This window comes from Macaca fascicularis, chromosome 8 (genome assembly GCF_037993035.2).
Source record: "Macaca fascicularis isolate 582-1 chromosome 8, T2T-MFA8v1.1".
NCBI classification, from domain to species: domain Eukaryota; kingdom Metazoa; phylum Chordata; class Mammalia; order Primates; family Cercopithecidae; genus Macaca; species Macaca fascicularis.
In genome coordinates, this window is record NC_088382.1 from 122,978,690 (window position 1) to 123,001,502 (window position 22,813).

The 22,813-nt window shown below is 34.5% G+C and overlaps 1 protein-coding gene and 1 pseudogene across 5 annotated transcripts in view; one reads left to right on the forward strand and one right to left on the reverse strand.

Annotated features, from left to right (window-relative positions):
* Window positions 1–22,813, reverse strand: part of CSMD3 (CUB and Sushi multiple domains 3) — a 1,225,248-nt gene that overhangs the window by 1,145,819 nt on the left and 56,616 nt on the right. The window lies entirely within an intron of this gene.
* LOC123575301 (large ribosomal subunit protein eL18 pseudogene) lies at window positions 17,132–17,748 on the forward strand (annotated as a pseudogene).

A 22,813-nucleotide genomic window follows, 5' to 3' on the forward strand; every position in this document is an offset into this window, starting at 1 on the left:
CAACATCATCCTGCTTGTTGTCCTTATTGCTACAGGTTTTATTTTTATTTTGTATTGTTTGCTTCTATTTCGTAAGAGAAAGAATCTCTTTGAGCAGATTTTTGCCTTTCATACCTCACCAAAGAGTCCTCTGAGGGTTTATTCACAGAGATATTCTTTATAGGACACAAGGATAAATCTGGAGGAGAGACACTGATTTCTGACACCTTCATCTTGTTTCTATAAAGGACCTCAATGCTTCCCCCATTATATTTCCATATTGATAAATAAAAATAGAAATATGATGAGGACAACCAACCCAAATACTTTACTAAGAACTGTATTTGATTTAAAAGATTGTTTTATGCAATAATTTGATTTATAATCTGCAACAGTGCAAACAAGCGTGGCCCTCCATCTTCCAACACCCCCAATGATTTAAAATGCAAATTTTCTTCATTTTGTCTTGTATCAGAATTCAGAACAGCTAATCATTTTATGCATATTTGAATGCATTTCTTGTTTCTAAAATGATGTCTTGAGAAAACTAGAAGTTTGAGTGTATGTGTGTTTATAACACTGACAAAATTAGCTTGCTCATTTACATGATTTACAATATAGAAGTAAAGCTAGAAAATTTTTATAAACTTTTCTAAATGTAACCTATTATATCTTAATATCAATTGTATCTTGGGATAATGTGTTAACCATGAACAAATTATGCTTGTACAATGCTTATACAAAACAAAAACCAGAGTTATGGAAATCATTGGTTTTAAAGATGTTCTCTTTTCTCTACAGTATTTAAATATACAACAAAATCATATTTATTGAAATTAGGTTATTCCCTTTAAGCTAAGTCTTCAAAACAGCTTTCAAAATATGTTGAAATTAGTACTTTTTTTAAGGTTGAGAGCAAATATTCTTGCAAATGTGTGATTGAGTCAATTAAATCAGATTTACAATATACTTCCAGGGAATAATTAGTCAAGTTAGTATTTCCCTACATTGAATGAATGCTTTTGGATAATGCTTATTATCATATAATATAATTACTTATGCTATCAAATTTCCAACACATATTCCTGTTTAGAAACAACAGGACATTATCCATGTTTTCTTCATTAGCTATACTTATGTCATTCAACTTGAGCTCTATATTCTTTTTTATGTCTTTAATTTTTTCATGAAGATTTTAAACCAATAATGAAGAAAGTAAAATAAATCTCTATCAGAATTTTGCCAAATTTACTTCATTTTTTAATATTTTAAGTATTTATAAGTTATAAATTTATCTATTACATTATTTCAAAGCCCAGATATTGCTTTACAATGTCTTGTACATAAATTTATCTATTATAACTTAAACTACAATTATGATTCTTTTAAAATTCAGAAGCCATCTTACTGAAATTGGAATATTATCTGAACTGTTTACCATGATCTAAAAAGACATTTCAAAATGTGATTCCCACATATCTTAGTAACTTCATTTTTTTGTTTTTTGTTTTTGTTTTATATTTGCATGTTATTATATTATAGAATACAACTATACAGTAACTTCGTTTTACACGATACACCTTCTTGCTTTCTTCTTGCGTCTGGCCTCCTTTACATTTCTCGAACAAGCCAAGCTCTTCCATTCAGGGTCTTTACACTTGTTATTTTGTATGTTTGGAAAAGTCTAATCTCCCGAATGCTGTATGACTGTATTTTTTTTTTCATAATTCAAGCCTCAACCCAAACCATGTTTCTTTAAATAAACTTCCTTGGCCCACCACATCTAAAGTGTCTTTGCCTCTTCCCTGGATGCTGTCTAGCATAGCCTTCATTTATTTTCTTCATGATAATTGCAATCTAAATTATTTTATTTATTTATTTGCATGAGTGTTGTCTATTTCCACCAATGAAATGGAAACATCATGGGGGCTGAGTCCTGTTGCTACCTGCTGATTTGCTACTGACTGCATCATTATTTGGTACATAAATATTTGTTGAATAAAGAATGAAAAAATTAACTACACTTCCTATTTGCCCTCCTTAGGAAGCCAAATGAAAATTTTCTTTTTTCACATAATTCTGCCCCAAAATGACATAACTTGGCCAATTGCCAGACTACTAAACTTCTAAAGCAACACTTTCCCCTTTTGACTAATACTAACTCACCTTCCCAGCTGTGTTACAACAGAACATTTTCATTTGGTTGACCCCCATGTGATGTCAACCTCAGGAGAGATGTCTCAAATTCCAAAGTCAGATGGCCATGTCCAGGAATTTAATAAATATGCTGGCTCTTGTCATGGATAAGTTTGAGTTACTAGACTTACCACTGGTCTTCAGTCCCCAGAACTTTACACTTAGCAACACTAAGCAATATTACAATGTGTATGTCTATGAGCGTGTATGTCTTCTATAATTGAGAACTTTCTTTTGCAGTAAGTTTCCTAGAAGAATATGGATAAATATGTTTCTTTACATAAAGATGTTAATGTGTTACCTTTCCTTATATATCACATTATCTTCCTAAAAACTCAAGTTTTTAGGAACACAAAATCCAAGTGATCAAAATGTTCAACCCTTTTATCTGCAGTTATAAGGTTGAGCAGCAATAACCCTGACAAAGCATGGTGCCTGATGACACAATGTCAATAATCTTGGCTTTCAAAAGTGTACTATGAAGACCCGATTCTGTGTCCTAATAACTGAATAATATTTACATATCATTTATAATTTTCTGTCAATGCATGCCATATCTAAATTCATATCTAGTCCTACTATTATAATCCCTTAATCTTAGGTATTTTCCAGTGAAGGTAATATTTTCTGGGGAAAATATCTGCGATTGATGAGAATAGTGAAGCATTACAGTGAATCACTAAGGAACGGTGGGTTTGCGTTTCTAAAAACTAATCCTTGAATGGAAACAACCGCATTGAAATATAATTTAATGAAAAGTGTCCAATAAAAGTTATTCATAAATATAATTTAATGTGTGCTTAATGGTGGCAAGTGAGGCAAACAAAAGGAAAGTATTACTCATTTTCATTCCTGAGGTCAGCATATCTTCATTATAGTAAATCTCTATCGATTTCTCACCATATTGTTCAGAAAAATAATGATTCAGGTAAAAAATAATTTCACCCACATTTCAGTGAATCAATGCACAGCAGTCCCAAGGACTTTGTGATGATAACAATAATAAAATAAAATTTGAGGATCCAAATTATTAGATAAATTCTTACTATATATATTTATCTTGAATCTGTTTTTGTTGGCTTGAGAAAAAAAGAACTTTCTCTTCTGATAAGATATGACCTCACTCCTGTTAGAACGGCTATCAAAAAAGATAAAAGATGATTTCTGGTAAGCATGTGAAGAAAAGGAAACTGTCGTACATTACTGGTGTGGATGTAAGTCAGTACAGACATTATGGAAAACAGTATGAATTTTCCTCAAAAAATTAAAATTAGAGCTACCATATGATCCAGCAATCCCACTGCTGGGTATACATCAAAATGAAATTAAATCAGAATGTCAAAGAGATATCTGAATTCCCATGTTTATTGCAGTGCTTTTGACAATAGCCAAGATATGGAATCCACCTAAGGGTCCATCAACAGACAAACAGATAAAGAAAATATGCTATATACACACAACGGAATATTATTGAGACACTATGAAAGAATGAAATCCTATCATTTGCAACCACATGGATGAACATGGAGGACACTATGTTAAGCGAAATAAGTCAGTCACAGACAGACAAATACAGCATTATCTCTCTCACATGTGGAATCAAAAAAAGTTAATCTCATAGAAATAGAGAGTAGAATGGTGCTTACTAGAGGCTGAGACAGTTGGCAGTGGGGTATTGGGAGATGTTGGCAAAAGGATACGAAATTATCCTTCCATAGAAAGAACAACTTCAAGAGATCTATTGTATTGTACATGATGACTATAGTTAATGATGATATACTGCATTCTTGAAGAATGCTAAAGAGAGTAAATAAATGTTCTTATCACAAAACTGCTAACTATATGAGGTAATGTATATATTAATTAGCTAAATTTCATCATTACACAGTGTATATATGCTTCAAAACATCATGTTGTACATGATAAGTGCATATAATTTTGTATATCAATTAAAATAAATATTTAAATAAATTGAAAAAAACACATGAAAGGATTGCTCACGAAAGGAAAAACATAGCTGACAGAGTAAAAAACAATGTTTACACACAGAATAGTATAACAAACGAGAGTGGCAAGTTGTTGAATGTGACTGGAACATAAACTTGTGATGCATCTTCCAGGCTTTTATTTAGAAGATAGAATCTAAATGACCTTGTCAAATTGTGATTAGTTTTTTTTATTTTATCTTGTAGACAACTGTAGAATCAATGAATTGTTACTGAAGCTTAACTTCACAAAAAGTCATATTGTGAAAGATCATTACAAATCATTTATTGAATGCACATATAAATTTTCACAAAATTAAGCCATTCACAAACACATTCATCCTACCTTTCAAGACATATCCCCTGCACCCACGCTAGGTTACTAGTTCATTATATACATTAATTTTTCAGTTATTTTACTATGTATGCTTCTCTGGCAATAAATCTCTGGCAATAAATTCCATCCCTTTTGATATTCTTACCCTATTACACCATCATGCCATGTTTACTGAGCTATTCTCAGGTCTTCTCTAATTCTCTATGAAGTTTATATTTTGCCCGTTAAAAAAAAAATGCAGCTCTGAAGAGTTTGGTTGTATCATGAAGTTACATGCAGTAAAGTCATTGTAAGATTAATAACAAATTATCTTTATTCTGGAGATCTGTTTCAACGTAATCTGTGGGAGGAGAAGAGTAATTTCAAATATAAATGAAACCAGCTTGGCCATGAAGTTACAATTGTCTTACCTTCATTATAGGTATGTGGAACTTAATCATATTATACTCTCTACTTTTGCATACATTTGAAATTGTCCATAGTTTTTGAAGAGTAATCTTCACAAAATGTATGCTATTTCACAAGAATTTAGATGATTTTGAAATAAATGTGCCATTTTTCTATTGTAATGAGTTGCTTACATATTTGTCTTCTCAATTGTATTACACAACTACTTCCTTTTTGAGTATAAAGCCAATATTCTATTATTTCCAAATATTTTAAAAAAAACATTTATAAAGTAGCTACTTGATAAGCTTTAAGTGGAATACTGGGAATATCAATATTTAATTATACCTTTAATTTTTGGTCATATATATTTGTAAATTACAAAGAGTAAATATTAAATACATATGCATTTGTGCAGTACATGAGGCAGGTTCTAAGTTGCCTCTGACAATTCTATGAATGACAATAGAGGGTACAATTGTTATACATTTTTGTTTGTTCTCTCAACTTTATAGTTTATTCAAATCAAGCTTATTCTTATTCATCTTTTTATTATTTGCTTTTGCATTGCTCAGATGGCAATTGCCTTGAAACTCAGTGACAGTGTTTATAATCTTAATGTGAGTCAATAACAGTAGAAGATTATCAAGATAAATCATAGTGGGATGCAGGCAAAGAATCACAGATCAATTACATCTAAGAATTACAGAGTGAGTATTTAAGCAAGGAAGAGTAGTGTCAGCTACTCAATTTGGAAAGGGAAATAAACACACACAGATTCCTAAGAGATCTACAAAAGTATTAAACAACTGTGAAATAGGCTCTATGAAGAATGGTTGAGTGAATTGTGGTTTTTAGTTTATAATGTAAAAAGCCAACAAGGAACTTAAGACTTTTCACATATATGAACAGGTATTGCTCATATGGGAGTATTCAAATGAGAACAATATTACAGCAAGTAGAATTAAAAACATAGTTTAGACTTACATGAGTATTAGGAAAATGCTAGTGATAGTCTATATTTCCACACTGGTTAAAAAAAATTAAGTTGAAGTCCAGATTATTTAATCCATTGATTAACTGTTCACTCAGGATTTGTGACTCTGCAAGGCCAGGTGCGATTTTTATCTTATATTTTAAATATTTGGGAGGTCAATTTTTTAAATCAGAGAACAAGCTAGATCCCCAAGGTATCTTGTAATTTAAAAATTGTATGAAGTACCATAACAGTATTGTTTTGAAAAAGTTCACATTTGCACAAAGTCCACAGTTAGTATCCTTTGTTATCTTATTATTCTTAGTGGTTACCATATTAGGTTGGTAAACCCCAGGTAATTTAGATGATTGAAGCTACAGGGGATAAATACAAGTATTAATCTATTAATATTCGGGGCTTAAATTTCTACATACATAAGATGAGAAGCTGGATTGGAGGATCTTAACTTACCCTTCTGCTAAATATTTAGTGTTTCCTGAGTTTTTTATGCCCTGATTTTGATGCAAATGAAGAAAGCATGCAGCCAGTAGGGGGAGTCCTGATCTTATCCCCCAAATTATACAACCTCATAGATGCTGGCACACAATTGTAAGTAATCTGATTGCTTTATTTTATACCATTCCAAAAGCAAAGAAAAGATACATTTATACACAGTTTTTAAAAAGTACAAAATTTAGAAGTGTATTATGCTGTAAAATGTATCTAATGGTATAAAATAATTTTAACTATTTAAAATTAGCATTTTCATTTAATCTTCAACAGGATTAGCTACTAGTCCCAACAGCCACTCTGAAGCAGAATCCAATTCTCTAATCTTTAAACAACAGTAAAGGAAAAAAATTTGGGGGCGGAGCAAGATGGCCGAATAGGAACAGCTCCAGTCTCCAAATCCCAGTGCGAGCGACACAGAAGACCGGTGATTTCTGCATTTTCAACTGAGGTACTGGGTTCATCTCACTGGGGAGTGCCAGACGATCGGTGCTGGTCGGCTGCTGCAGCCCGACCAGCAAGAGCTGAAGCAGGGCGAGGCATTGCCTCACCTGGGAAGCGCAAGGGGGAAGGGAATCCCTTTTCCTAGCCAGGGGAACTGAGACACATAACACCTGGAAAATCGGGTAACTCCCACCCCAATACTGCGCTTTAAGCAAACAGGCACACCAGGAGATCATATCCCACACCTGGCCGGGAGGGTCCCACACCCACGGAGCCTCCCTCATTGCTAGCACAGCAGTCTGTGATCTACCGGCAAGGCAGCAGCGAGGCTGGGGGAGGGGCGCCCGCCATTGCTGAGGCTTAAGTAGGTAAACAAAGCTGCTGGGAAGCTCGAACTGGGTGGAGCTCACGGCAGCTCAAGGAAACCTGCCTGTCTCTGTAGACTCCACCTCTGGGGACAGGGCAATAACAAACACAGCCAAAACCTCTGCAGACGCAAACGACTCTGTCTGACAGCTTTGAAGAGAGCAGTGGATCTCCCAACACGGAGGTTGAGATCTGAGAAGGGACAGACTCCCTGCTCAAGTGGGTCCCTGACCCCTGAGTAGCCTAACTGGGAGACATCCCCCACTAGGGGCAGTCTGACACCCCACACCTCACAGGGTGGAGTACACCCCTGAGAGGAAGCTTCCAAAGCAAGGATCAGACAGGTACACTCGCTGTTCAGAAATATTCTATCTTCTGCAGCCTCTGCTGCTGATACCCAGGCAAACAGGGTCTGGAGTGGACCTCAAGCAATCTCCAACAGACCTACAGCTGAGGGTCCTGACTGTTAGAAGGAAAACTATCAAACAGGAAGGACACCTACACCAAAACCCCATCAGTACATCACCATCATCAAAGACCAGAGGCAGATAAAACCACAAAGATGGGGAAAAAGCAGGGCAGAAAAGCTGGAAATTCAAAAAATAAGAGCGCATCTCCCCCGGCAAAGGAGCGCAGCTCATCGCCAGCAACGGATCAAAGCTGGACGGAGAATGACTTTGACGAGATGAGAGAAGAAGGCTTCAGTCCATCAAATTTCTCAGAGCTAAAGGAGGAATTACTTACCCAGCGCAAAGAAACTAAAAATCTTGAAAAAAAAGTGGAAGAATTGATGGCTAGAGTAATTAATGCAGAGAAGGTCATAAACGAAATGAAAGAGATGAAAACCATGACACGAGAAACACGTGACAAATGCACAAGCTTCAGTAACCGACTCGATCAACTGGAAGAAAGAGTATCTGCGATTGAGGATCAAATGAATGAAATGAAGCGAGAAGGGAAACCAAAAGAAAAAAGAAGAAAAAGAAATAAACAAAGCCTGCAAGAAGTATGGGATTATGTAAAAAGACCAAATCTACGTCTGATTGGGGTGCCTGAAAGTGAGGGGTAAAATGGAACCAAGTTGGAAAACACTCTTCAGGATATCATCCAGGAGAACTTCCCCAACCTAGTAGGGCAGGCCAACATTCAAATCCAGGAAATACAGAGAACGCCACAAAGATACTCCTCGAGAAGAGCAACTCCAAGACACATAATTGCCAGATTCACCAAAGTTGAAATGAAGGAAAAAATCTTAAGGGCAGCCAGAGAGAAAGGTCGGGTTACCCACAAAGGGAAGCCCATCTGACTAACAGCAGATCTCTCGGCAGAAAATCTCCAAGCCAGAAGAGAGTGGGGGCCAATATTCAACATTCTTAAAGAAAAGAATTTTAAACCCAGAATTTCATATCCAGCCAAACTAAGTTTCATAAGTGAAGGAGAAATAAAATCCTTTACAGATAAGCAAATGCTTAGAGATTTTGTCACCACTAGGCCTGCCTTACAAGAGACCCTGAAGGAAGCACTAAACATGGAAAGGAACAACCGGTACCAGCCATTGCAAAAACATGCCAAAATGTAAAGACCATCGAGGCTAGGAAGAAACTGCATCAACTAACGAGCAAAATAACCAGTTAATATCATAATGGCAGGATCAAGTTCACACATAACAATCTTAACCTTAAATGTAAATGGACTAAATGCTCCAATTAAAAGACACAGACTGGCAAACTGGATCAAGAGTCAAGACCCATCAGTCTGCTGTATTCAGGAGACCCATCTCACACGCAGAGACATACATAGGCTCAAAATAAAGGGATGGAGGAAGATTTACCAAGCAAATGGAGAACAAAAAAAAGCGGGGGTTGCAATACTAGTCTCTGATAAAACAGACTTTAAACCATCAAAGATCCAAAGAGACAAAGAAGGCCATTACATAATGGTAAAGGGATCAATTCAACAGGAAGAGCTAACTATCCTAAATATATATGCACCCAATACAGGAGCACCCAGATTCATAAAGCAAGTCCTTAGAGACTTACAAAGAGACTTAGACTCCCATACAATAATAATGAGAGACTTCAACACTCCACTGTCAACATTACAACTGATCAACGAGACAGAAAGTTAACAAGGATATCCAGGAATTGAACTCATCTCTGCAGCAAGCAGACCTAATAGACATCTATAGAACTCTCCACCCCAAATCAACAGAATATACATTCTTCTCAGCACCACATCGTACTTACTCCAAAATTGACCACGTAATTGGAAGTAAAGCACTCCTCAGCAAATGTACAAGAACAGAAATTATAACAAACTGTCTCTCAGACCACAGTGCAATCAAACTAGAACTCAGGACTAAGAAACTCAATCAAAACCGCTCAACTACATGGAAACTGAACAACCTGCTCCTGAATGACTACTGAGTACATAACGAAATGAAGGCAGAAATAAAGATGTTCTTTGAAACCAATGAGAACAAAGATACAACATACCAGAATCTCTGGGACACATTTAAAGCAGTGTGTAGAGGGCAATTTATAGCACTAAATGCCCACAAGAGAAAGCAGGAAAGATCTAAAATTGACACTCTAACATCGCAATTAAAAGAACTAGAGAAGCAAGAGCAAACACATTCGAAAGCTAGCAGAAGGCTAGAAAAAACTAAGATCAGAGCAGAACCGAAGGACATAGAGACACAAAAAACTCTCCAAAAAATCAATGAATCCAGGAGTTGGTTTTTTGAAAAGATCAACAAAATTGACAGACCACTAGCCAGACTAATAAAGAAGAAAAGAGAGAAGAATCAAATCGACGCAATTAAAAATGATAAAGGGGATATCACCACCGACCCCACAGAAATACAAACTACCATCAGAGAATACTATAAACACCTCTACGCAAATAAACTGGAAAATCTAGAAGAAATGGATAATTTCCTGGACACTTTCACTCTTCCAAGACTAAACCAGGAAGAAGTTGAATCCCTGAATAGACCAATAGCAGACTCTGAAATTGAGGCAATAATTAATAGCCTACCAACCAAAAAAAGTCCAGGACCAGATGGATTCACAGCTGAATTATACCAGAGGTACAAGGAGGAGTTGGTACCATTCCTTCTGAAACTATTCCAATCAATAGAAAAAGAGGGAATCCTCCCTAACTCATTTTATGAGGCCAACATCATCCTGATACCAAAGCCTGGCAGAGACACAACAAAAAAAGAGAATTTTAGACCAATATCCCTGATGAACATCGATGCAAAAATCCTCAATAAAATACTGGCAAACCGGATTCAGCAACACATCAAAAAGCTTATCCACCATGATCAAGTGGGCTTCATCCCTGGGATGCAAGGCTGGTTCAACATTCGCAAATCAATAAACATAATCCAGCATATAAACAGAACCAAAGACAAGAACCACATGATTATCTCAATAGGTGCAGAAAAGGCTTTTGACAAAATTCAACAGCCCTTCATGCTAAAAACGCTCAATAAATTCGGTATTGATGGAATGTACCTCAAAATAATAAGAGCTATTTATGACAAACCCACAGCCAATATCATACTGAATGGGCAAAAACTGGAAAAATTCCCTTTGAAAACTGGCACAAGACAGGGATGCCCTCTCTCACCACTCCTATTCAACATAGTGTTGGAAGTTCTGGCTAGGGCAATTAGGCAAGAGAAAGAAATCAAGGGTATTCAGTTAGGAAAAGAAGAAGTCAAACTGTCCCTGTTTGCAGATGACACGATTGTATATTTAGAAAACCCCATTGTCTCAGCCCAAAATCTCCTTAAGCTGATAAGCAACTTCAGCAAAGTCTCAGGATACAAAATTAATGTGCAAAAATCACAAAAATTCTTATACACCAGTAACAGACAAACAGAGAGCCAAATCAGGAATGAACTTCCATTCACAATTGCTTCAAAGAGAATAAAATACCTAGGAATCCAACTTACAAGGGATGTAAAGGACCTCTTCAAGGAGAACTACAAACCACTGCTCAGTGAAATCAAAGAGGACACAAACAAATGGAAGAACATACCATGCTCATGGATAGGAAGAATCAATATCGGGAAAATGGCCATACTGCCCAAGGTAATTTATAGATTCAATGCCATCCCCATCAAGCTACCAATGAGTTTCTTCACAGAATTGGAAAAAACTGCTTTAAAGTTCATATGGAACCAAAAAAGAGCCTGCATCTCCAAGACAATCCTAAGTCAAAAGAACAAAGCTGGAGGCATCACGCTACCTGACTTCAAACTATACTACAAGGCTACAGTAACCAAAACAGCATGGTACTGGTACCAAAACAGAGATATAGACCAATGGAACAGAACAGAGTCCTCAGAAATAATACCACACATCTACAGCCATCTGATCTTTGACAAACCTGAGAGAAACAAGAAATGGGGAAAGGATTCCCTATTTAATAAATGGTGCTGGGAAAATTGGCTAGCCATAAGTAGAAAGCTGAAACTGGATCCTTTCCTTACTCCTTATACGAAAATTAATTCAAGATGGATTAGAGACTTAAATGTTAGACCTAATACCATAAAAATCCTAGAGGAAAACCTAGGTAGTACCATTCAGGACATAGGCATGGGCAAAGACTTCATGTCTAAAACACCAAAAGCAACGGCAGCAAAAGCCAAAATTGACAAATGGGATCTCATTAAACTAAAGAGCTTCTGCACAGCAAAAGAAACTACCATCAGAGTGAACAGGCAACCTACAGAATGGGAGAAAATGTTTGCAATCTACTCATCTGACAAAGGGCTAATATCCAGAACCTACAAAGAACTCAAACAAATTTATAAGAAAAAAACAAACAACCCCATCAAAAAGTGGGCAAAGGATATGAACAGACATTTCTCAAAAGAAGACATTCATACAGCCAACAGACACATGAGAAAATGCTCATCATCACTGGCCATCAGAGAAATGCAAATCAAAACCACAATGAGATACCATCTCACACCAGTTAGAATGGCGATCATTAAAAAGTCAGGAAACAACAGGTGCTGGAGAGGATGTGGAGAAATAGGAACACTTTTACACTGTTGGTGGGATTTTAAACTAGTTCAACCATTATGGAAAACAGTATGGCGATTCCTCAAGGATCTAGAACTAGATGTACCATATGAACCAGCCATCCCATTACTGGGTATATACCCAAAGGATTATAAATTATGCTGCTATAAAGACACATGCACACGTATGTTTATTGCGGCACTATTCACAATAGCAAAGACTTGGAATCAACCCAAATGTCCATCAGTGACAGATTGGATTAAGAAAATGTGGCACATATACACCATGGAATACTATGCAGCCATAAAAAAGGATGAGTTTGTGTCCTTTGTAGGGACATGGATGCAGCTGGAAACCATCATTCTTAGCAAACTATCACAAGAACAGAAAACCAAACACCGCATGTTCTCACTCATAGGTGGGAACTGAACAATGAGATCACTTGGACTCAGGAAGGGGAACATCACACACAGGGGCCTATCATGGGGAGGGGGGAGGGCGGAGGGATTGCATTGGGAGTTATACCTGATGTAAATGATGAGTTGATGGGTGCAGCACATCAACATGGCACAAGTATACATATGTAACAAACCTGCACGTTATGCACATGTACCCTACAACTTAAAGTATAATAATAATAAATAAATTAAAAATAATAATAATAATAAAAAATTTGGCTAGAAGTAGACACACACAGATGGTATTCCTATATTCTGTGCTTTCATATGTAACACCTGCTTCAATCTGTACTCAAAACCACTCAGGAAAAAAAAAATAAAGTCTTTGCATTTATTTACTTGAAAAAACAATTTTTCTATTGACTTATTTAAAAATAAAATAATTGGTGACATTTATATTTGATTTTATGGACACACACACACACACACACAAAACCTTTTTTATTTTGATCCCTATTTTACTCCATTGGTACTACACACGCTTGCTCACAATATTTTTTCCCTTTTAATTTGTGCATTAAAAATTGTTTAAATATGTATATGTATATAAATGCACACAGCCCAACATTTTCAGCTTACATTATATGTGTGTGTGTATATATATATATGCACATATATACATTTATATATGAAATAAAGACGTCTATTAACTTTACTGGTATTTTGAAATTTTGTCTACTTTTTGGGTTAATAATTTTCCTTCAATGTTACTAACATGAAAAATGGAAAAGGACCTTAGAATTTGTCACTTTGGAGTCATTAAAAGCTACGAAAACCTAGGGGATTTATCACGTATCTAAGGCATCACATGAAGTTGCTAAAAGAGCTGAAACTATGCCTAGGTCACCTGACTCACAGACCAATAGATATACACTATGATATATCGTTCCCTGTAATCTATACTACTCCTTTGGGGAGAGTTGTCCGTATTCTTTATATCTCAATTTCAGTAAATGTATATGAAAGAATTATGTGATATTTCATTTCTGTGAAGCCACAATGGGACTTCATGAATTAATATTTAACTGAATATCTCTTTAAAATTCAGGTCCAATTAAATATTTTTCTATTAGGAAGAATATCTACAAATTTCTCTCTCTCTCTCTACATATATCTAGATATATAATATCTAGATATTTGTTCATTTATCTCAATATCATCATCTATCCATATTTACATTAAAATGTGCTTATGTAAAGTAAATAATGCAGAGAACAATCATATACAACACACTTTAGCATATAGGTATAGACACAGAAACACATGTATTGAAAAATGTTACAGTCTGATAATTAGATTATGAGGTATTAAGAAAAGTATACATGTCAATATTAAGATTTAAAATAAAAATTTTAAACCTATATGAAGAATACATTGGCATATATTCTTGCATGTTTTTGACATATTATTTTAATGAATGAGACAAGTCTGAATTCTTATTCAGACCACAGCACTCTTACCTCCAGCTTCCTTAAATTTTTTCTAGAGATAAGAAGGTTGGTGTTAGGAAATACTGAAAAATATAGAAGTTCAAATTTGCATTCCTCATTTGTCACCCTACTTTCACATACACTAATATTTAATAAACGTGAGTAAACACATTAAAAGTAGGCATATCAGACAAGTGAAATCTAGTGAAATACATATTTTTGGAGTAAGACGTTTTCACAGTTTTTCAAATCCAATATCGATATTACTTATAATATTTTGAGCTCAGCTGTGGAGGAATTGAGGACATTTGAAAGCATTCCTAATATAACTCAGCAAGAGTTGTTGGTTTAATTATTTAACTCTCCTTCTGATCTTATTACTTATTCAATTATTCTTTGTGTACACTGCCATATGCACCTTGTTGTTAAAAGGTAAAAAATAAAAATAAAAGACAAAATAAAATGAACACCATAATACCATGAGGATCTAGCATGAGTGTAAGATTAATGCTGCCTATACCTTTATCCGTGGCCACGCACTTATCATTCTGTTTTTTTTTTACCGTTGGAAGACAGCGTTTTACGAGTTGACATATAAAACAACTTTTTATTTGAAAGTTGTAACCATCACTTTACTCTGTATTTAAATAAAGGTAGAATTTTATGTTATATAAAGAAGTTTACCAAAATTTCTCTATGGCTTTCCCTCACCTACAAAATCAATCTCAAGATAATGGTGAAAAACGATGTCATTCTAAGAACGGTGCATCATTCAATAATGGGACTAGATAACAGGTATTCTGCCTAAGGAAATCCTCATTTGCTCCCCAAATAATTGATAATGTAGCCCATAAAATAAAGAGTTGTTACACCAGAAAAGAGACTTAATAACATATAATGATGCCCATATTGCTATCAGTCAGTTAACAAACATATACTGTGCTAATGTCTGTCAAGAATATATTTCTAATATGTAAAATTCTTAGTTTAGACTATAATTTAGAAGTTATTTCTCCCCCTTCCACTGAAAGCAGTAGGCAGAGTTCAGAGGCAGCCAGTAGAAAACAGTTCCAGATGGATTCAAAGCCAAAGACTATTTAATACACACACACACACACACACACACACACACACACAAACGTGTCATGCTGAGGAAAATAAGAAACTATCAATACTTTACGAAGAGCACTGAAAGATGGAACCCTCCTTAGCAATGAAGCCAAGAAGGACCATTGAAAAATTATTGTTCCCCACAACAATTTGCTAATTGCGGAAGAGTCAGCAATTAGTATTAGCGAGATTTGATTTTTTAAAATGCTGCCAACATAAAATAGGAGTAGCTTATGAAAGACTAAAAGATGAGAGAAATGACCTACATAAGAATTAGAAGAAGAACATAGAAAGGAAGTAAGAACAAGCCAGGATAATTTAGAACTAGAATAATGGTTTTCATAATTACTTAGATAAAGAAAACTTGAAATAAGTATTAGAAGTCTTATATAATTAAATTTGTTTATGATATTCTAATTTTTTACCAAAATTTTAGGCAAAAATAGTGCTGTGTTCTTTTAGTGTCACCCTGGAGCACTGTCTAAGATGCTCACTCAATGATTTAATTATCTATATGAATGTAACTTTTATTTTCTCAATTGGCAAATGATTAAAGCACAGGCTCTATGAAATCATCTGGTCTTGATTTTTTCCTGGTAGGGAAACAATTATTTTCCATCTAGTAGTAAAGATAATATCAGAGGTGATTGTTATATTGCCCTGTAGGACATTAGCCCCAGTTTTGTATCTAGACTTGCAATCTGATTTCAATATTTTTTCTTTGGTACCTATAAATTTTCAACATCTTAAATACATTCTGAACCAGTTTTAACACTTTGATGGTTTAGTCACTGATGAGTTAAATAAAATTTTAAGTTGTGTATATTCTATAGTTGTGTGGGGGTAATGTTTAACTTTTTGAAAATCATACTTCGACAGTTTAATAAGTTATATGAAGCGAGTTACATTCAGTATAGAGTATCGAGTCATGTTTATCCAACTATTTGGTTATCTTCACACAGCTGAAATGGCAAATATCCTTCCAAATGTGGTTGTAATATTTGCCTAGCTGTAGTCCTAATAATGATGGCAGTCTCTTTCTACCAGAATGAAAATACATATAAGCAACATCTTATAATGAAAGCTGTTTGGTCGGGTAAGAAGTAAATCTTATTTGTATTTTAACATGCTCTTAATTAATTTGGGCAGCATTGTTAGTATACAACCTAATGCTAAAGTAAAACTTAAGGTTTTCTAATATATTTTATTATAAGTATGTAAGAGCATTTAAGCTTATTTAAAACTACTTTGAAAATAAAGCAAATGTAGTTTTAAAATATAAACAAAATCTACTTGATCTAGCAAGTCTTATTTAAGATGAACTCAAGCTCATTGTTTTAATAAGATGACTCAATGTCTTTCATGAATTTGGACATTTATAAATTTGTTCAGTTGAACGTAGAAGATAAAATTTAGTTATTTTTAAAGGCAGGATATTGATATTAAAAAATAGGTTCCTGAAGTAGACACTTCCAAATAGCCTTTGAGGCATAAAAATTATTTGATGTATACATTTCTAATAATTAATTTTTCTTTAATATGAAATATTAAAACATATCTTTAATAATTTGGTATGTTTCTTATATGAGGGTATTTAAAAGTAAATACATGTTCAAGAACTGTTTAGTAATGCATATTTTGATTCAAATAATAATAACAACAAAAATATATTTTGTAGAAAATTTACCATTTCATTCAAAAACTGGGAGGTGAGGGGTTGGAATGTACAAGACACTTAACAGTAGGTGGCAAATTCTGTCTTCTGTCTTTTCTGTATTATTTATGGGCTTGCTGTCCAAAATAAACTAATATGTAAAAAATACAACATTGATATCCAATTTTTAAAAATCCTCATCAAAAGAAGGTTTACCACTCTCTCTTTCCAGACCTGTCCAGGCAGGAGGCACCATCATGGGAGTTGACACCCGCCACAACAAAGTTTTGGCGCAAGTTTCGAAAGTTTCGGCGCAAGGAGCCCAACAGCCAGGATATCTACCTGAGGCTGTTGGTCAAGCTGTACAGGTTTCTGACAAAGGAACCAACTCCACATTCAACCAGGTTGTGCTGAATAGGTTGTTTATGAGTGGCAACAACCGGCCACCTCTGTCCCTTTCCCGGATGATCCAGAAGATGAGGCTTCCTGGCCGGGAAAACAAAACAGCCATGGTTGTGGAGGTCATAACGGATGATATGAGGGTTCAGGAGGTGCCCAAACTAAAGGTGTGTGTGCTGCACGTGACAGCCAGGCCCGCAGCCATATCTTCTGGGGAGTAGGGTGGGGTGGGGCGGGGCGGGGCGCTGGGCAAGATCCTCACTTTCGACCAGCTGGCTCTGGACTCCCCCAAGGGCTGTGGCATCATCTGGCTCTCTGGTCCTCGAAAAGGCCGGGGGGTTTACCGGCATTTGGCAAGGCCCCGGAAACCCTAGGAACCCTACATCCGCTCCAAGGCCGGAAGTTCGAGTGCGCTAGAGACTGAAGGGTCAGCCGAAGATACAAAAACAAACCCTGGATCCTACCCTCTTATTGAAAATATTTTAGATGCTGGAAAAAAAAAAAAGTTACCTTCATTAACATCATTTTATTTTTAAAATACAGAAAAGAACACATTATTTCAGTATATACATAAATAAAATATTCCAGTTATAAAATAATATATGAAAGCGATTTATCTATCTTAACAAATTTTGGAGATGCTGATAAGTCAAAAGTGAAATCTAGAGAACTAACATTACAGTGCAAATTGGGAGCTTTCCTAAGATTTTGCCTTATGTGCAAGCTATCTGAAAGCTGAGCTTTAGTTCATTTGAGCTATACTTTTAATCCAAAGAAGGTACATATTTCAATTTTTCTACTTGAGTTTGTGTTAGACAGTATTTATAAAACATGCAAATATTTATTTTTACAAACAATAGGAACTCTAATTTTAGCAAAGCACCACACTTGGAGTTGAACCATCTGCAATTCAGTTCAATCATACTAACTTGCTTTGAGATCTGTATTGGGGTTCAATACCATTATGCATAAAAATAAGCTTTCAACACAAAATTGTTACAGCAGATTGTGTTGAGTAATGATTTATCTGCCAAAAGTTATTTATTCAATACTTTCAAAGTAGCACGTAGATGAAAAAATATTAAAATATATTTTCCAAAAAATAAACTTGAGGAGCACTCCTGAAAACGGTGTGCTTGCTTTTTTGGAAGATTTTCAAAATGGTCATATAAATTTGTATTTAAATGGATAAACTACTCAGGGAATAAAATAAATACACAAATAAATAGGACTGATACAATGATTATAGCTCTTTAATTACACAGAATTCCATAGATTTTTATGGCTTCTCCAAAAGTTCCATTATGGGATTAATAATAATAATATAACATGTACAGAAAACATCATTCTGTACTATAGACATAACCCTTAGAACGACATTTATTCTTGGTATCACAATTTTGCTAAGCAGAGTGAGTCATTTGTGAACTTCTGAATATGGTGTAATGTGAAGATCCTGTATTATGAAAAGGAAATTCAACTCAACTTAGCATTCACTTACTCAAAAAATACATATCTAATGCCTCCTCAGTGTCAGTCCCGTGCCAAGACCTGAATATACGATAAAGAAACAAACTTATGGAAATGGTGAACAAAACTGACATTCCTTGTTTAGAGATATAGTCTAGTTAAGGAGGTAGATATTATATAAGTAAACGTTTTAATTATATATTGTGGTAAGTTATATAAAGAAAAGAATAGTATTTAATCCTCAGAGGATAGGATAGATAGTAGTTTTACATTAGAGTGGACAAGAAAGGCATTTTAGAATAAGAGATGTTTTGTTGAAATTTGTGAAAAAGGAGGAAGCCATGCAGGGAACCTAAGAAGAGCCTTGTTTGTAGAGGAAATTTGCATGAGAATGTCCACGTGCAAGAATGTTTGCTACTTTAATGCAGTGGATCTCAGCTAGGGGAGATACTGCCACTCCCCACCACGGGAAATTTGGCAATGGGTGAAAACAATTTTGATTGTCACACTGAAGTGTGTGTGTGTGTGTGTGTGTGTGTGTGTGTGTGTGTGTGTGTGTGTGTGTGTATGTGTGTGATTAATACTGGCATCTAGTGGATAGAGGCTGGAAATACTGCTAAATATTTTTCAGTGCCGAAAGCCCTTCATAAGAAGCTAAACTTGAGAAACCCTACTTTACAAGCATACATATGCAACAAACCTGCACGTTATGCACATGTACCCTAGAACTTAAAGTATAATAATAATAAAAAATAAATTAAAAAAAAAAGAAAAGAAATTGAAAGAAGTGCAATGTGCCCCAAGGCGCAATGTTACAAGATGAAATTGATGAGATAGAAAGGGATCACGAAGGAGCCTGTAGTCCATGACAGGAAGTTCGGATTCCATTCTGTGAAAACCTGTGTATTATCATTAGGTTTTAACTGAGATACTAATAACATTTCATTTACATTTTAAAAATAATTTCTCTGGGAAATAGTGGGTTAATGAAAAGAGATCTTTTATTTTCTACAGCAGGATAATTTTAGTGTAGTCAAAAGGAGAGGAAGTAAATTATAATGAACATTAACCCATTTGGGTAAAAAAAACATGCTATTATTGTCTTCTGCATGGAATTAAAAAAAAAAAACTTGCATATGAACTCTTGCTAAAAAGAGAATTTTTTCTGAGAATTAACACACACACACACACACACACGTTCTGAGTATTTTGTGGATAACATAATGGTATAAAATAAAAGTAAATACAACAGTTCCGGTAAGGAAGATATAACAATATTCCACAAGGCATATAACCATTGCAAATTTATTTGTTCTAGGAGGAAGGCAATAAAAATGAAGTGAACTGATTGAAACAGACAGTGGAGGCTGACCATAGGGCTAAGTGATAGGTTGGATATGTAGCCTAAGAAGTTTTTAGCTCCAGCACCTAAGCAGATAACGTATCAGTAATAAAAATAGAAAGAACGTGGCTATAAAAGAATGTGGTTGCAGTGGATCTCTTATCTTCAGCTTCTCCAGCCCCCTTTGTAATTCAATGACATTTTATTTTACTTGGAAATTATTCTAATAATATAATATTTGTGTACTTTTTAATCTTTGAACAAAGTTGAGATTTATCTTATATCTACAAAACAGAAAACAATGACTATATTTCAGTAGCCTTATATGTGCAGGAAAATCTATAAATATGCATCATTAAATAGAAACTATGCATTATTTATGCACTAGAGTACACCCTTCCTGTTCATCAGATTCCTGTTTTATGAAAGCTATCTTACAGCTCTGCAAGTTGTGGAAAATTGATAGCAATGCAAACTAATTCCTGTCTTGTCACATGCAAATTTGATCCTGTCCAGTAGATGTTTATTTAAATCACTTCCCACCTCACTGTAGAAAAAGGCAAACTTGCCCTTATTTGCATATTCATTTCAATATTCATGATCTGTACTGTGTCTGCTCTTCGAAAGGTTCTTTTTTTTTTTTTTTTACCAGTTATAGTATCTGTGGGATTCCCTCATTAATTAATGAGTAAATAAACTGTTTAACATGTTCATTTTTATATTTACATTAGAGTTGTAATTTTACCTTTTGTTGAAAATTATGCTTTTGCAGGTTTATCTTATTCTAATTTAACAGGACACTTCTTTTCAATTAACTTCAAGTTGCTTATCATCACATCATAAAATGTTTCAAACTAAGGTGTGAATAAAACAATAGTTGAAAATTCCCTGTCTCTGAACGATATTTTCCTGAATATATTACTGGAATATATACATATAAAAACTGCAAATGTGTTTCCTTTTTTAATTTAAAGAAAAACAGAAAGAATTAGAAAAATATGAACCACTGTAAATGCCCTTTATTGAAATGGATCTGAATATAGACTAATGTTTTCACAGCTTGCAGATAAATAAATAACTACTGCCACTTTCGCAGAGACTGGCAATGAACATCAACCACAATTTATTAACACATCCAAACGCAAAACCAAACTGCTTAAACAATCAACTTCCGTAATAACACAAAAATGATTTTAAACTATGCCTATATTCTGTTTCTCAAGCAAGTAGATATTTAAAGCAATTACTTTTTGACTTATGTCACCAAATGATGGTTCCCTTTTGCCCAAGGAATGCTTTATATTCTCATGTTGTCTTTGATATGTGCCACTCAGAGACCAAATGCTTTTCAGAATATGTGATGTGGCCAGAAAACCGTGTCTTAATGTCCTGCAGTCTGAAGGAAAACAAATAAGCCAAAAGAAAAAAAGAAAAAGAAAAAGAAAAGAAAGAGAAAAAGGCAAACCTCAGAAGACTGCTTCTCACTTCTTCCCTCAGGCCTTTTCCAGGCAGTCAGCTCTTTCAGCTAGGAATAGATCCAAATCCCGTCTCCATATATAAATGCCAAGCTCGCACAATGTTTCTTGACTTCAAAAATAGATGTTTCTCTTCAATAAAGTTGTTGAATTATTTTAGAAGATTTTTTCTTTATTTGACACAGCTGGTATGAATTTATCACTACAGGTAAGCTAAAATGGTCTCCCAGGTGCAAGTGGGAAGAGAAACACAAATTAAATGATTTTCATAGAATAATTAAGGTGTGAGAGAAATCAATTTATATAGCATATTTGGGAATTACAAGGGGTTCTGCAAAATGAAGCATTTATATATGAAGAAGAAATTAATAAAAATAAAGACTATCCCAGAAACAGAAACAGATCTAGGTTTTTAAAGGCCTGAAGTTTATTCTTTTGGGGACCTCACCCTAAGAAAAAGAATGCAAAATTGCAGAAATAAGACTACTAATGTCCATTTAGTGTTTTTGAAGGGCTTGACAAATGTAAGGCTCCAAAGCTTAAACTTCATTAGAATAAATCTACCTCTTTTGGAGAAAAAAATCCTTATTTTAATGTGCTGTCAAGTTTTTTTTATTTATTAAGCCCACATTTAAAGCACTTTAATGCCCATGTTATGGTAGTTTCTAGGGATACAGTGATGAAGAAAACAAAAGGTACATGTTCCTTGCATGGCCTTGGAGGGCAAGAAACACATTAATAAGATAATCAAATGGCCAATTCAATAAAGGAGGTAAAATGTGATTTTATAAAAAAGGCCATAAGTGAAAAATTTAGGAAACACAATATGCAAAGCATAAAGAAAATAACTCATAATCCCACCACACAGAGATAACCTATGATACTATTTTAACTTACTCATTTCTATTTTAGTTTTGCTCATTCACAAATAGATAATTTTGGAATTCTTATGACTATATCACGTATTCAGAGTTACATTTATTTAATTTACATTAGTGTGTCTAAAAATTAATACATTTTATATATCTAATTACAGTTAATTGAACAAAATTTGTTTAAATATCTCAATATTGCTTGAGAATTTCTGTTTAAAATGTTTACCCTTATAGATATTACTATAACAAACATTTTGGGTTGCACATCTGAACATCTGCTTAGAGTCCTAGATGTGGAATTGTTTTTACAAAATTATAATTCTTTAAAGTATATAAAGGTATTTTGTATGTATTACTAAATTATTCTTTTAAAATATT